Source organism: Leptinotarsa decemlineata, unplaced genomic scaffold (genome assembly GCF_025532065.1).
Source record: "Leptinotarsa decemlineata unplaced genomic scaffold, Ldec_3_MD MMD2_tig00004204_RagTag_RagTag, whole genome shotgun sequence".
Classification (NCBI taxonomy): domain Eukaryota; kingdom Metazoa; phylum Arthropoda; class Insecta; order Coleoptera; family Chrysomelidae; genus Leptinotarsa; species Leptinotarsa decemlineata.
This window is the reverse complement of record NW_027412603.1, coordinates 1,288,849-1,303,533: the sequence shown is the minus strand read 5'-3', so window position 1 is coordinate 1,303,533 and position 14,685 is coordinate 1,288,849.

Genomic DNA, 14,685 nt, shown 5'->3' with positions numbered 1-14,685 from the left:
AAGTACTGTTGTTTTTTGTGTCTGTGGGACAGTCGGGATAGAAAATCTCACTATAAAAAAATGAACTGGCCTACACGAGACCTAAACCCTAATGAGAAAAATGTAGTTTACGATCCTCTTGTAGATCCTAAGGATGTTCTCCTTCCCCCATTACATATTAAGTTGGGACTAATGAAAAACTTTGTGAAGGCCATGGACCAGAAAGGACAAGCTTTTAAGTACTTGAGAGCAAAGTTTCCCAGGTTGAGTGATGCTGAAGTCAAGGAAGGCATCTTTATTGGGCCTCAAATCCGTGAAATCGTAAATGATCCTGCTTTTGACATGATTTTAACAGGAAATGAAAAAAGAGCCTGGGAAGCCTTCAAGAGGGTTGTACATGGGTTTTTAGGTAACAAAAGAGATGATAACTCCACAGCATTGGTTAAAGAGCTTCTTCAAGCTTACCACCAACTTGGATGCAACATGTCCTTAAAAATTCATTTTCTTCACTCTCATCTTAATTTCTTCCCACAAAACTGTGGAGCTGTGAGTGACGAACATGGAGAAAGATTCCATCAAGACATTGCCTTAATGGAACAGAGATATCAGGGCCGTTGGAATGAAGCAATGCTTGCAGCCTACTGCTGGTCTGTGTGTAGGGATGCTCCAGAAGTGTTTTATAAAAGACAAGCTAAACGACAGCGATCTTACAATGAATCGGATGGACTTAATTGAAATTTGGTGGTACAAACTTCTTTTATTTGTCAAAACACCAAGAATAATGTTTTTTTTATTAATTTTGTACTTAAAATATTCTAAAAGAAACATAACAATATTGTTTTATGTACTTTCACTTTTCACGTATAGTATAACTACTCTTTAAGATTAAGTACTGTGTATCTCAAAAACCAGAGCTAATAAAAATTTTTCATTGTTATTTTCGTTTTTATCACCCCAAAATTAGTAGAAATTGACTAATTTAGTGTAGGAAACATTCAAAAAATATTTTTTTGTTGTGTTGTGAATCAGAACAACCATCTTGACAGAGTGGTCTGGATAGAGTCTGCGAAGTTCGAAGGAAAAATCTTGATATTTTATCCGTTTTTCCACCTATTTTCAGACAATATTTTCTCCAGGAGCTGAAAACTCCACGACAAATATCGTCTAGCTCAGGTGGTCGAGAAGGACTGCATCAGGCTTTATAGCCTGAATGAGATCGAGGGTGGGGAACGAATAGTTCAAATAAATTCTGCAATTCTCGTTCCCCACAACGGATTCAATATCCCCCGGAGCGTAGGGCAACACTGGTATGTCGTCCAATACCATAAGAGTACCGTGGATAGTGATATAGCACTCTGAGGGTCGCGTTATGTCGATGAATATAGGACGAGACTGCATATGCTGGACATGCTGATAGCAAGTGCATTAGGGTCTCGGGCCCCTCGCGGCAGGTCCTGCACCTTGTGTCAGGAACCTGTATACCCATCACGCGACTGCGGTAGACTGAGATGTTGAAAACACCATCCTGGCAAGCCATGATGAACCACTCAGTTTACGACTTCAGCCTACTCGACCTGAGGAAAGCGAAAGTCAGGCGCTTTGATAGGCAAGGTCTCTGCGGCTTTTATATTAATTTGTGCTCAAAGGATTCCAACTCGGTGACAGAGTTGTGGTCACCTTGTTCAGTGTCGAAAACTAAACCGAGTTCATCAGCAGCTCGGGCAGCTGCCCGAGAAATGCTCCAATCCCTGCTCTCTCATGATCACGGACCATGCAGAGTGGAAGTTCGAACTCTTCACGACTTTACAGGCTATATCCAGTACCACTCCGTCATACAGATACTCAAAACTCAAAATTAAACGGCCTCCCTTTTTTCGTCGGTGGAAGTACAACTTCGGAACGGAAGATTTGGGATGCAAACTCCTATAGAGAAACATATTTTTTTGGATCTTTACGTCGAGTTGATACAGCTTCTCCCGAGTCCACTTCACTACTCCAAACGAATAGAGTAAGGTTGGAACGGCAAGCGTATTCCCCGACAGTTTCGATGACCAGATCTTTCGAAGTTTGCGCTGATATTTTCCGCGGAGAGAGTTATTCACTGTCGTTACTTCTTGTAAGTGGCGTAGTTCCACCTCGAGGTAAGTATACGTCTCTCCGGCATCCATCTACGAGCTGCACATCCTCTTTCGTGATGTGCATCGTCCTGTTTTCAGATGAAACATTGCACATTTGTCTATCCCGAATTTCATACCGATAGCCTGCGTTTACTCTTACACCACCCTCAAGGACTGATGGAAATCCTTCTCTCCAGAGATATAAAGTTCAAGATCATCCATAAGAAACAAATGGGTGACCTTGTGCCACCGGTTTCCGGGGGTGCTACAGTTATACCCTCCACTATTTCTGAGCTCAACGGATAATGGCAATAGTGAGATGCAGAAGAGAAGGGGAATGAGGGAATCGCCCTGAAATACACCACTTCTGGAAGTGACTCACCCTGTTTGGACTTTGGCTTAACCAGATGTTATGTTGAAGCGAGTGGTATCAGTTATACCACTCTGGCAAACTTGCTTCAACATAACATCTGGTTATAAAATAACCAAATAAAAAAAATAACTCCTTGTGGAAAATCTGTAGATAGAAGTATTATTTCTGCAATTCTTGTCTCTGAAAACTATCCATCTACATCAAGCAGTTCCAAATCCATCATTGGGAGACTCGACATTGGCGAGTTTATTCTAAAAATAGGACAAATAAATGACTTGACCGAAGATAATATACTCAATTGAAAATCGATCGTTCAGACTAGGGCTTGAACCACCAATCAACACGGCAGTCGATTCGAGTGAGTAAATAAAGCACACACGTCGAACCGCCTGGCTACCGTCCGAATAATTATATTAAAAAATAATACTTGAAAGAAGTTATGAATATTATTAACGTGTATAAGCCCACTCCAACCAAGTAACTCATCAAAAAATTCATTACTTGGATAATTTTCAGGAGACAATCCAGTGAAGACACGATTTTCACTGCACGAAACACACAGGAGGAAAACCAGGTATTTACGGCTTTCCAAATCGAATATGAAAATATATTTATATATGAATAATTTGTCTTAGAGGAAACACTGGACAATTGAATTCATGAATTTCCATCGAACATATACAGTGTCACCGATAAAGTCCGCATCAAATGGGAAGCTTTTTTATTTATCGTTTTATGTGAAATTTGATTTTGGCAGTAGATTTTGCTTAAGAAATGATGTCAAATGGCGTCTACAAAATAGGTCACGTGATTTCCTTAACCTGTCAAAATTGACATTTAGAAAAAGAAACATCGAAAAATGACATTATTCTTCAAAATATCCAAAAATATCAAAAGATGAAAACATTTTCTTTTGTAATTTTATACCCACACACCAAGTTTCAAACCCATAATAAGTATTTTATATTTTCACTATTTTTCCGCATTCCTGCTTTTCTACTTATCAAAATTTAAGCACACCTGTACTAAATCATTTATTTTAAGTAAACCCGTCACCGAATTTCTTTTTTTGTAATATAATAATATTTCAAGAGCCTCTGATGTTGAAAACAAATTTTGAAAAATAAAAGTTGTCAAACTTGATGCAAAGTTCATCTAGTTTCAACGGGGCTTTCCAAACTATACAGTACTTGAGTTTTTTAATGAGCAAATGGCCTCACAATATGAATTAGAACAAAATGGAACATTAGGAAACAATATCTTAGAGTGTTTATTGTTTTTTTAACAAAAAATACAGTGGAATTTAATCTTAATTAAAAGGAACTAAAAATAAACATGTACCTATACCTAATAGCAAAAAAACACGAAAAAAAGACTCACGACATTAAATACACTACATTTCTGTATGTCTTCCGTCGCGTTCTATGCAGATAATTATCCTTCTTGATACATCTTTTATTGAGTTGCTGATACTCACAGGGTTTATGTTTAAAATAGAGTTTCTTATAACAGTTTTTAGGTGATTCACGTCACGAAAAGGTCTTTGTTTATAAACTATTTGTTTTAAGTAACCCCACAAGAAAAAATCTAGTGGGGTTAATATTTTCTCCATATTTCGCCCAATAACTTTGCCCCTAAACATTTCTAAAAGTTTCTCTTTGACTTGTCTTGAACTATGAATAGGAGCCCCGTCACATTGATACCACAGACTATGTCTCATTTCAACCGGCATATTGTCCACTATATCACTGATCTCAGTATTTAGAAATTGCAAATAATCCTGAGAAGTTAAATTGTGTCTAAAAAAGAATGGTCCCATTACCTGATTATTTAAAACACCGCACCACACATTTGTTTTAAATGAATATTGGTCCCGACATTCTATCACAAAATGAGGATTTTCCTGAGCCCACCACCTACAATTCTGGGAACTGACTACGCCGTTCGATGTGAAGGTAGCTTCGTCGGTCCATAGGATTTTGTAAGGGAATTTTCTGTTTAATTCTACTTCTCCTTGGTACCAGAAAGAGAAATCTAGTCGAACATCGAAATCTCTTTCCTTTAAGGTATTTATAAATTTGGGTTTGTATGGTTTGAATTCATTTTTATGTAAAATTGCTCTTACGCTTCCTCTTTCAACGCCAGTTCTATCTACAATATTGGTAATACTTGATTTTCCCTGTTTGATAACATCCAGGCAGACAGCCAACTGAACCTTATCATTATTGCGTGATGGATTATGATGTTTTTTAAAAGTATTTTCAACTGAACCAGTCAGTTTATTTTTTTTTTAAATCCTACTCACAGTGGATTGCTGTACATGTCTACCAGGATGTCTTGCGTAAAAAATATCAGCCACTTGTCGATGCAATGTGTTTTCACCACAAATTAGCACAATTTCAATTTTTTCTTGTAAAGATAACGTATTATTTTAATTTTCATACATTACATTGAACTAACGGGCATTAATTTATTCAGTGACAGTGACGTTTTCTAAAACACATTATGTAGTTTCATATTTTTTCACAGCCTACCCAGTTTTTTTTAAATTAGTGTTGTTAGCGGAGTAGGTAAATGTAAATACTATGAGTTTTTTTCTTTTATTGAATGGGCTTCAAGAATCACGAAATGATGTTTCCTGAAACTTGGTGTGTGGGTATAAAATTACAAAAGAAAATGTTTTTATCCTTTGATATTTTTGGATATTTTGAAGAATAATGTCATTTTTCGATGTTTTTTTTTTTTAAATGTCAATTTTGACAGGTTAAGGAAATCACGTGACCTATTTTGTAGACGCCATTTGTTATCATTTCTTAAGCAAAATCTACTGCCAAAATCAAATTTCACATAAAACGATAAATAAAAAAGTTTCCCATTTGATGCGGACTTTATCGGTGACACTGTATATGAATAGATTGTCTAAGAGGAAACACTGAACAATTGAACAAAAATTCAATTCATGAATTTCCATCGAACATAAAACCACAAAGTGTCCAGGATAGATTAACTGAGACTTCATAAACTGATAGTGCGTTCCAAAATTCACATCACATAGTTCGGTGTAGCATAGAACAGTATCTAGCGAAATTTGTTGTTCTCACTAGTTAATTTATATTTATAATTTAGATTTTACATTGTATTAAAATGCTTCATGTTTCTATTGTCTTTCCAAAATTCATTCACAGGTACACCTGATATTCAGGTTGTTTCTTGGTGAGTAATATTTGTGTTTGAGCCTTAATCCACCTGAGGTGTTGAGAAAAATCTCTTTACATTCAGTTATAGGGATTTCAACTCAATAAAATAGTCTATCCGACTTAAAATTTTCATTTCATTGGATAAAACAACTATAACAACAGTAATGATAATAAACCACTCTTTACATTTTATAATATATATATACATATATATTCATATTAATACGTATTCACAAATAGGATTGGAAGCATTAATATCTTTCAATTATTATATGCCAGCGGTTTCGTTGACAGACTGTGGCTATCATCTTCATGACTATACTCAAACTGAACGTTTTATCTTCTTGTTTGTTTTTTTATACAGTTATATCTCCTAGTGAATTTGTTGATGCTCCATTAATTAGGGTTTAAGCAGATATTTGACCTACCCTTTCATCCGGAGGTCTCATTGAATTTGTCTGAAGTTGGGTTACATAAACTGATATTCCTTGTGTTGTTGTTTCTCCAGATTCATTGTTTCTAGGAATGTATATTGTTTTGGGGAGTATATTGAATGATATATCTTGTTGGGTTCTGATTTGTATTTGTTCTTCGATACACAACACAACAAAAAAATATATTTTGAATGTTTCCTACACTAAATTAGTCAATTTCTACTAATTTTGGAGTGATAAGAACGAAAATAACAATGAAAAATTTTTATTAGCTCTGGTTTTTGAGATACACAGTACTTAATCTTAAAGAGTAGTTATACTATACGTGAAAAGTGAAAGTACATAAAACAATATTGTTATGTTTCTTTTAGAATATTTTAAGTACAAAATTAATAAAAAAAACATTATTCTTAGTGTTTTGACAAATAAAAGAAGTTTGTACCACCAAATTTCAATTAAGTCCATACGATTCATTGTAAGATCGCTGTCGTTTAGCTTGTCTTTTATAAAACACTTCTGGAGCATCCCTACACACAGAACAACAGTAGTCTGCAAGCATTGCTTCATTCCAACGGCCCTGATATCTCTGTTCCATTAAGGCAATGTCTTGATGGAATCTTTCTCCATGTTCGTCACTCACAGCTCCACAGTTTTGTGGGAAGAAATTGAGATGAGAGTGAAGAAAATGAATTTTTAAGGACATGTTTAAGGACATGTTGCATCCAAGTTGGTGGTAAGCTTGAAGAAGCTCTTTAACCAATGCTGTGAAGTTATCATCTCTTTTGTTACCTAATACCTAATGTAATATTTTCACATCATGTTTTAGAAGATTCCACATGTTGTAGTTTTTTCTTCATAGATAAACCTTTCTTAATGGGAGGAGTTAAGCAGAAATAACAGTCGTCTGTATGATTGGTAGGCTCACGCCAAACCATAGGTACTGCAAAAGCCATTGCCCGGTTTTTATTTTTCAGCCACTCTCGCAATATGACGGAACAAGAATTACAACATATATGAGGAGCCCATGATTTATCTTGGTCCCCAACTTTCACACCAAAATAATGTTCATAGGCTGTCTTAACGATAGGTGTCATTTTACGTTTCTGAGCCTTAAATGTTATTTCACCACATATATAGCAAAAGCTATCGACATAATTCACACACTTTCGAGGCATTTAAGATCAGCACTTAAATTAATTCAAAAATCAACTTCACACGATAATTCCAATAGCAACCACGTGCGTACAATTGACAAACTCACATAGGTTATGTTTACTACTTAAGAACAGCTGATGAGAGGGGTGTTGTGTAAACAAACATGTGTACCAACTGTTGGTGATGGAATATTTCATTTGTTGAAAACTCAATATACATATATATAATATAATGATACTATATCTTGAAAACAAGAGCTAATATATAATTTTTATGGTCACTTTCGGTTTTAACACGTGGAAATACATTAAAATCATCTAATTTCAACCCCGAAACAAAAACTTTGTTGTGTTGTGATAAGTGAATTATGACTTTCGAATTTAGGGATGTTTAGGTTTTCCCAAATGTTCATCCGGTTTTCTTCATTGACTTGTTTCATGAGTTTTATGTGAAAAAGTTATGTTTGTTTTGTATGGCGTGTGTGGCGAGGTTTGTATGTTTTTTTGTACTCGTCGTATCTTTGGATTCGGTTTTTCTTGGTTTGGTCGATATATAATTTGTTGCAGTCCGAACATTGTATGCTGTACACTCCGTTTAGGTTTTGGTCTTTTTTTTCATAGCTGTTTATGTCTTGTGTTATGTTCAGTTCCGTCTTGTAAGTGATGTTGATGTTCAAGGGTTTGAAGGTTGTGGTTAATTTTTCTGTTTGGTGTCCTATGTATATGAATGTAGTCCATCTTCGTGTTGTTTTGTTTGTTGCAGTAGTTTGATCGTTGTTCTGTATTTTTTGTTTGATTACATTTTCCAATTTCATCTATTTTTTTTTGGGTATATCGATTTATTTTGCTATTTCGTATATAATTTCCCTTTCCTTGGTCCGGAAACAAAGATCGCCTAACATTCTGAATTCACACACAATGGACGGCTGACAGAAATGACACGCAGACCTTTACCTTTTTCGTGTGATCTGAGCCTGAGGTCAAAATATCGCCGGAATAAACCTGCCCAAATTTGCACGTGTTTTTCCATGAGGCATGGCTTAATCTCCTACAGCTATATCGAATCGAATATATTGAGTATCTGTGAAATTTCTCAACCATTTTTTTGGTAGGCAGATTCATTGAATATGACAGGTTATTGATAAATAGTATATTTGAAAAATATAGTTTTTTCATTATCGAATAATGATTTGACCATACTCTTTCTATTACTGGGTGAATCAAAATTCGAAAACATTTTTTTACTTGATTTCCCAAATGAATACCTAATCAAAAAAAATCAATATGTGGACTCAAAATTAATCTTGTGACCTGTTTGTAGATGGTGTTGAAAGAGGGCAGAGGAGGTTTGTTTTGTTCTTATCGAGTTTTTGTGCTCCTGGGTTCTGGCAGATATACGTCTGTTGGTCTGAAAGATATATTGTTGTCCACAGTCCTCGCATGTGATGCTATATACTCCTTGGTTTTTTAGGGAAATTCTCTCTTTCGGTCTGGGCAGCCAACTGGATATCGTTTTGTGTGGTTTGTAGGTTGTCCGAATGTTTTTACGTCTTAGTATTCTCCCGATTTTGTCGGTCACACCTTTGATATAAGGTAGTGTCACAGATTGTCTGTCGTGTGGAGAGTCTTCTGTCGATCTAGTGGATGTTTTGTTGGTTCTTCTTTGTCTGTCGATGGCCTTTTGAATGATCTTTGGTCCGTAGCCATTTTGGAGCTGGCAGAATCTTATGTGAGAAACTCAGAGCACTTGGTGGATATCATTAAAAACATCAAACTAAACGACACCGACATCCTTGCCAGCCTAGACATAAAATCCCTCTACCCGAGTATACCCATAAACGAAGCCCCAGCCACCATTAGAACTGATCATAGCTTTCCGCAACATATCACGGATCTAGCAGAACACTGCCTTAAAAACACCTATTTCATATTTGACAACCAGATCTATAAACAGGTAGAGGGAGCTCCGATAGGTTCCTCCCTATCGCCGTGATCGCAAACCTGTTCATGATGCACTTCGAGAAAGAAACACTTAACAACGCCCGCCTCAAACCAACCCTGTGGAAAAGATATGAAGACGACATTATGCGAAACTTATGCGAGCTAAGGAATAACTAGGTCTCACATTTTAACTTGTGATTCCTAACACGGGTTGGACGATATCAAGTGGAAATCGATCGTTCAGACTAGAGCTTGAACCACCGACCAACACGGCAGTCAATTCGAGTAAGTGAACAAAGCACCCACGTCGAACCGCCTGGCTACCGACCGACAATATTGGACAATGAAAGTCCGATCTAATGAAATGCAGTTTCAAGGTTCTAGGCGTGAACTCAGGAAACAAAATTTCAGAGTGAAATAAATTTGAGACAAATTATTAGATCTCTAGATCATCAACTCGTTTGGGAATATGAAAAGAGGATATTATCAAAATGACTATTCTCGAGACTCTTACTAACGTAAAAATTTTAAAAAATATTGAAAATTCTCATAGGAGATACAAAAGAGTTCACTTCGTCAACATCAATGACAGCGTTCATTTCAGAAAACAAGAAAAACATAAAAAGTGAAAAAAATAATCATCTGAAATCTTTGAGATGAATAAGTTTGTCAATAAAATTGTGTTTGAAATTTGTTTTGTATGTTTTTGAGGAATGTTTTTGAATCGCTAGGTATGGACTCGTGCCACTCCTTATGTTCAGAAAGCACTTTTCAAAGGTAAATCAAATATAAAATAAGAATGATTTCTCATTGAAAATGATGACGGATAAATAAATACATTTTTCGACATTATTTTTCGAATAACTTCTGTTCTGTTGGGTATATATATTTTTTGAAAATACTTTTCTGACGGAATCCGAATATGAAATATATATCCATCCGATTATAGACACCTAACTCCACGCTTTTACTGGATGCCCTGTATATTAAACAATATTTTAGAGAAGCCGAATGCATGGAAATTCAGAACTTTTGTATGAAACACTTTTTGAAAGCGTTACTCCTTCGTCTCAAACTTTTGATGGAAGCTCGATATGACCCACACTGTATGTTTTTCTATGGGCATTTTTGAATTGCTGCAAATCAAAATGGTTTTCACAAAATTGAATATGTATTATTCATTTCGCCTTGACCCGAAGAATTTCGAAAAAAATATATAAATTTGATTTTCATTGAATCTCCATTTAGATATTACTCAAATTTGACTAGAGCGGAACAGTTCTTGACTGAAGAAAATCAATATGGTTATTAGTGATATTTTTTCATGGCATAGAAAAAATTTGCAATAATAATGGAGAATGATGTTTCCGTTAGGTATGCCTTGTTTGTACAGGAGAAGGTAGGTTTCCAAATAAACTAAGTAATTTGTTACCAACAGTTTTATCAAAATAAAAATAAAACTAGATTGATAGTAAATAGTTGTGGAAATTCAGGATGTATAATTCACGATACATTTTATTTTTGAGTGAGAATTACAAATGAATGTTTTTATTTGAACCCAGTCAAAATATGACAAAACAAATTTTGTCTGTTCCTGAGTTTATTTCACCCTAGAATTTTTTTTTAAGGGGTTCAATTCGAAGATTCCTGGTCACTAGCTGACGAATGGCATTCTTCTTTAGTTGGATTTGCCTCTTTTTCATCTTTATATATTGCGGTAATTACTTACCATGAAATATTCATCTTAAACAGGCGGAATAACTTGCGAGGAGGTGAACTCGTATTACCTACCACAATGAAAAGGGCACGTGGATGATCGCAAAATAAACCTCCGCATGGAGCCATATAAACATGCAATAAGTTTCAATAAGCAACAGAGGCAACCCTGCTGGAGGTAGAACGTACCGCTGAATATGACTTTTTTTATTGAAGGAGGTGAATAAGGTATAGAAGTGTTAGGAGTTCAACGAGTACTCCTGACATGTTGATATTTTATATGAAAAAAAAACATCATTTCATTACCCCTCTCTATTTGCCTCGTATATTTGTGGTAAAATTAATAATAAACCGTCATTTACACTCAGGTAAATGAATGTCTTCTGGTGGAGGGTTGGAAGCCCTAACTGTATAAGGAGTCTAAAAGTTTACAAATGCATAATATATATATACAGTGCTAGTCAAAAGTCCCCTCCCCCCCTCGTATCTTTTGAACGGGTATACTTCTAATAATGAAATTTGGAGGGTGGAAATAAACGGATGTAGGCTTCTCAACTGGTCATAACAGGTGACGCAATAGTCATAAATGACGTCACAAGGCCACTGTGACCAAAAATTTTAAATGGGACCCTATGGCAAGTGACAGCTCGTTTGAAAGGTATTGAAAATACCTATTCAGTCATACCAATTTTGTTTGGGTTTCGGCTGATTTTGATTGATAAATTGAAGAAATACGAAAATTATAGTTTCGCATTTAATTAATAAAGATTTAAAAACCAGTTCTTATAATAAGTGTTCAAAATGTGCTCCATCTACTTCCTGGCAGTAATGCATCCTATTGCTAAACTCTTGTCGTACTCGTCCCAGTGTGTCAGCGGAAATTGCCCTACATTCTTCAACAATTCGTTGTTTCAGAATGGCAATACTGTCAGGTGCTTAGATTTCAAGTACCCCCATAGAAAAAAATCTAATGGTGTAAGGTCCGGTGACCGAGCTGGCCATTCGATCGAACCTCGTCGTCCAATCCATCTACCACGATATTCTTCATCTAGGTAACGTCTTACTGCACCGTAATAGTGTGCAGGAGCACCATCTTGTTGAAACGTTATTTCCAAGTTGTCGAATTCATCTGGATTATCTTCTAGAATTTCAAGAATTAACGCCTCAATATCAGTTTGTAACATCTCCAGATACAATTCACCGGTTAAGTTAGCATTGAGAAAAAGAGGCCCAACTATGTGGTTTCCCAAAATACCTGCCCAAACATTTACTTTTTCTGGAAATTGAGTATGTTTTTCACGAGAGATGTGAGGATTTGTGTCAACATTTCCATTGAGAAAGAAAGTACTTTCGTCACTGAAACAAATTGTCTGTATGTAGCCTGGTTGTTGGTTCATTTTATCGGACATAGTTTCACAGAATTCTAGTCTTCGGTCGGGGTCATCATCTGAAAGTTGGTGCACCATTTTTAATTTGTATGGATGAAATTTGTTTAGCCAACACCCTATGTACTGTCCTTTGACTGACTTCACAGATAGACGCAACTTGGGCTATGGAAGAAGTAGGGTTTACTACCATTTCTCCAAGTATGTCAATTTTTTTGTCATCACTAATTGTTGGTCGACCAGATCGTTTGGCATCTTGAACACTACCTGATGCTTCAAACTTCCGAAGAAGCTTCCTCAAATAAACCCTCGATATAGGGCGATCGGGGTACCTCTCATTAAACAGTCGTTCCGCTGCATGGAAATTGTTTCTACATTCACCAATTATTAAGATAGCTGCTACTTTGTCGGCTACAGTACGTACCATTTTGCTTATGTAAACACTTAAACGTCTCGTTAAACAATAGCTTAGGTAAATTTTCGAAGTATAAACACTTTTGCCAAGTAGATAATTCAAACACGTCGACCTTTTTGACAATGAAAATAGCCATGATTTTGTTAGCAAAAATAGCAATGATATTGTAAATCATTTTGCAGACTAATTCTTAACTGTTTATATTGATGAAACAGTAACCTAACCTAACCTAACCTTACCTAACCAAATTGAGTAAGACACTTGATATATGTAGTATAGTAGTATATAAAATCTTTATTAATTAAATGCGAAACAATAATTTTCGTATTTCTTCAATTTATCAATGAAAATCAGCCGAAACCCAAACAAAATTGGTATGACTGAATAGGTATTTTCAATACCTTTCAAACGAGCTGTCACTTGCCATAGGGTCCCATTTAAAATTTTTGGTCACAGTGGCCTTGTGACGTCATTTATGACTATTGCGTCACCTGTTATGACCAGTTAAGAAGCCTACATCCGTTTATTTCCACTCTCCAAATTTCATTATTATAAGTATACCCGTTCCAAAGATACGAGGGGAGGAGGGGACTTTTGACTAGCACTGTATATATATATATATATATATATATATATATATATATATATATATATATATATATATATATATATATATATATATATATATATATATATATATATATATATATATATATATACAGGGTGTCCCTGGACTTCCTCTTTTCCTCTCGGGAATGTATAGATGGGGTCAAAATATCACCAGTACTTCATATAACTTTTTTTCCTAAAAGTCTTCGTAACCAAGTTACGGGCCCTCGAAGTTACGAAATGAAAAATGTTTTTCTTTGATAACTTTTCAAGTGAATATTCAAAATCATCCAAATTCTGGTAATTGACTAAACAAATGAATTCCGTCGATGAGCTTTCATGCAGGAGTCAGTTGTTTTACTACAAAGTCAGGAACGGACTACCCCCGATGGTCCACACCCCAAAACTTTGAAGTGACAGATATTTTTCAATATTTTTTAACAAAATAAGGTTACTTGGACAATTTTATGAATAAAAGTACTCGTGTGGAAAGTCGATCGGAGCAACGAGTCTTGATAAAAATGTAGTTCTACTCGACGACATCAAACCCGCTCGTCCACCATTATTTGAAATGAATAATTATCAAAGCAGAAATAATAATGATAACGTTAATTCAACAACATTTATAACAGGAATAATACAAAGTATGCTAAAATGAAGTCGTAAACAAAAAGTACAGTACCTATATGGAAGTTTAAGTCACAATTGTGATAGCAGATATTTTTTCAAAAGAAATATCAAGTTCTGTAGATTCGTGGTGTTTTTAAACTAACAAGCTACTCTACTATGAAATATCGAATTCATTCCATATTTTGTATGTACATAATACGTGTGGAATAATCACGTTTCGTGTTGATCAGTTATCTGAATCTCATGAAACTCAACATTCGAATGTTTCAAATTCTTCTTCACAGCTAAACTGTTGAGGAGTTCCACTGATAATTATAATTTTATGGGAGAAATTCTTTAACACGAATCTAAATTTAGCTGAAAAAACGCACATCGGAAAAAATATTTACTATACTAATAAAAAGCAAACGAATGAACTACAAAAACGACTGCACATGATCAGGTGAAAAATATCCAGATGTCACAGATGTTGACAAAAAAACCTTTTAGAAAGTTTTGATAAAAATGAGAAACTGGAATGCGATTTTGTTTTGTTGAGTGGTGCGTTGTCATATGACTATCATTGTATTGTCAATATTCTATAGGATATTTTGAATTTTTTTGATATGGCCGAACAGTTTACATTCAATGAATATGCAGATATGCATGTATTTTATGGAGGAGTATTTTGTAATGCTGCAAAAGCTCGTCGTCTGTATTCCGAGCATTTTCCTAATCGAACGGTACCGTCAAGAG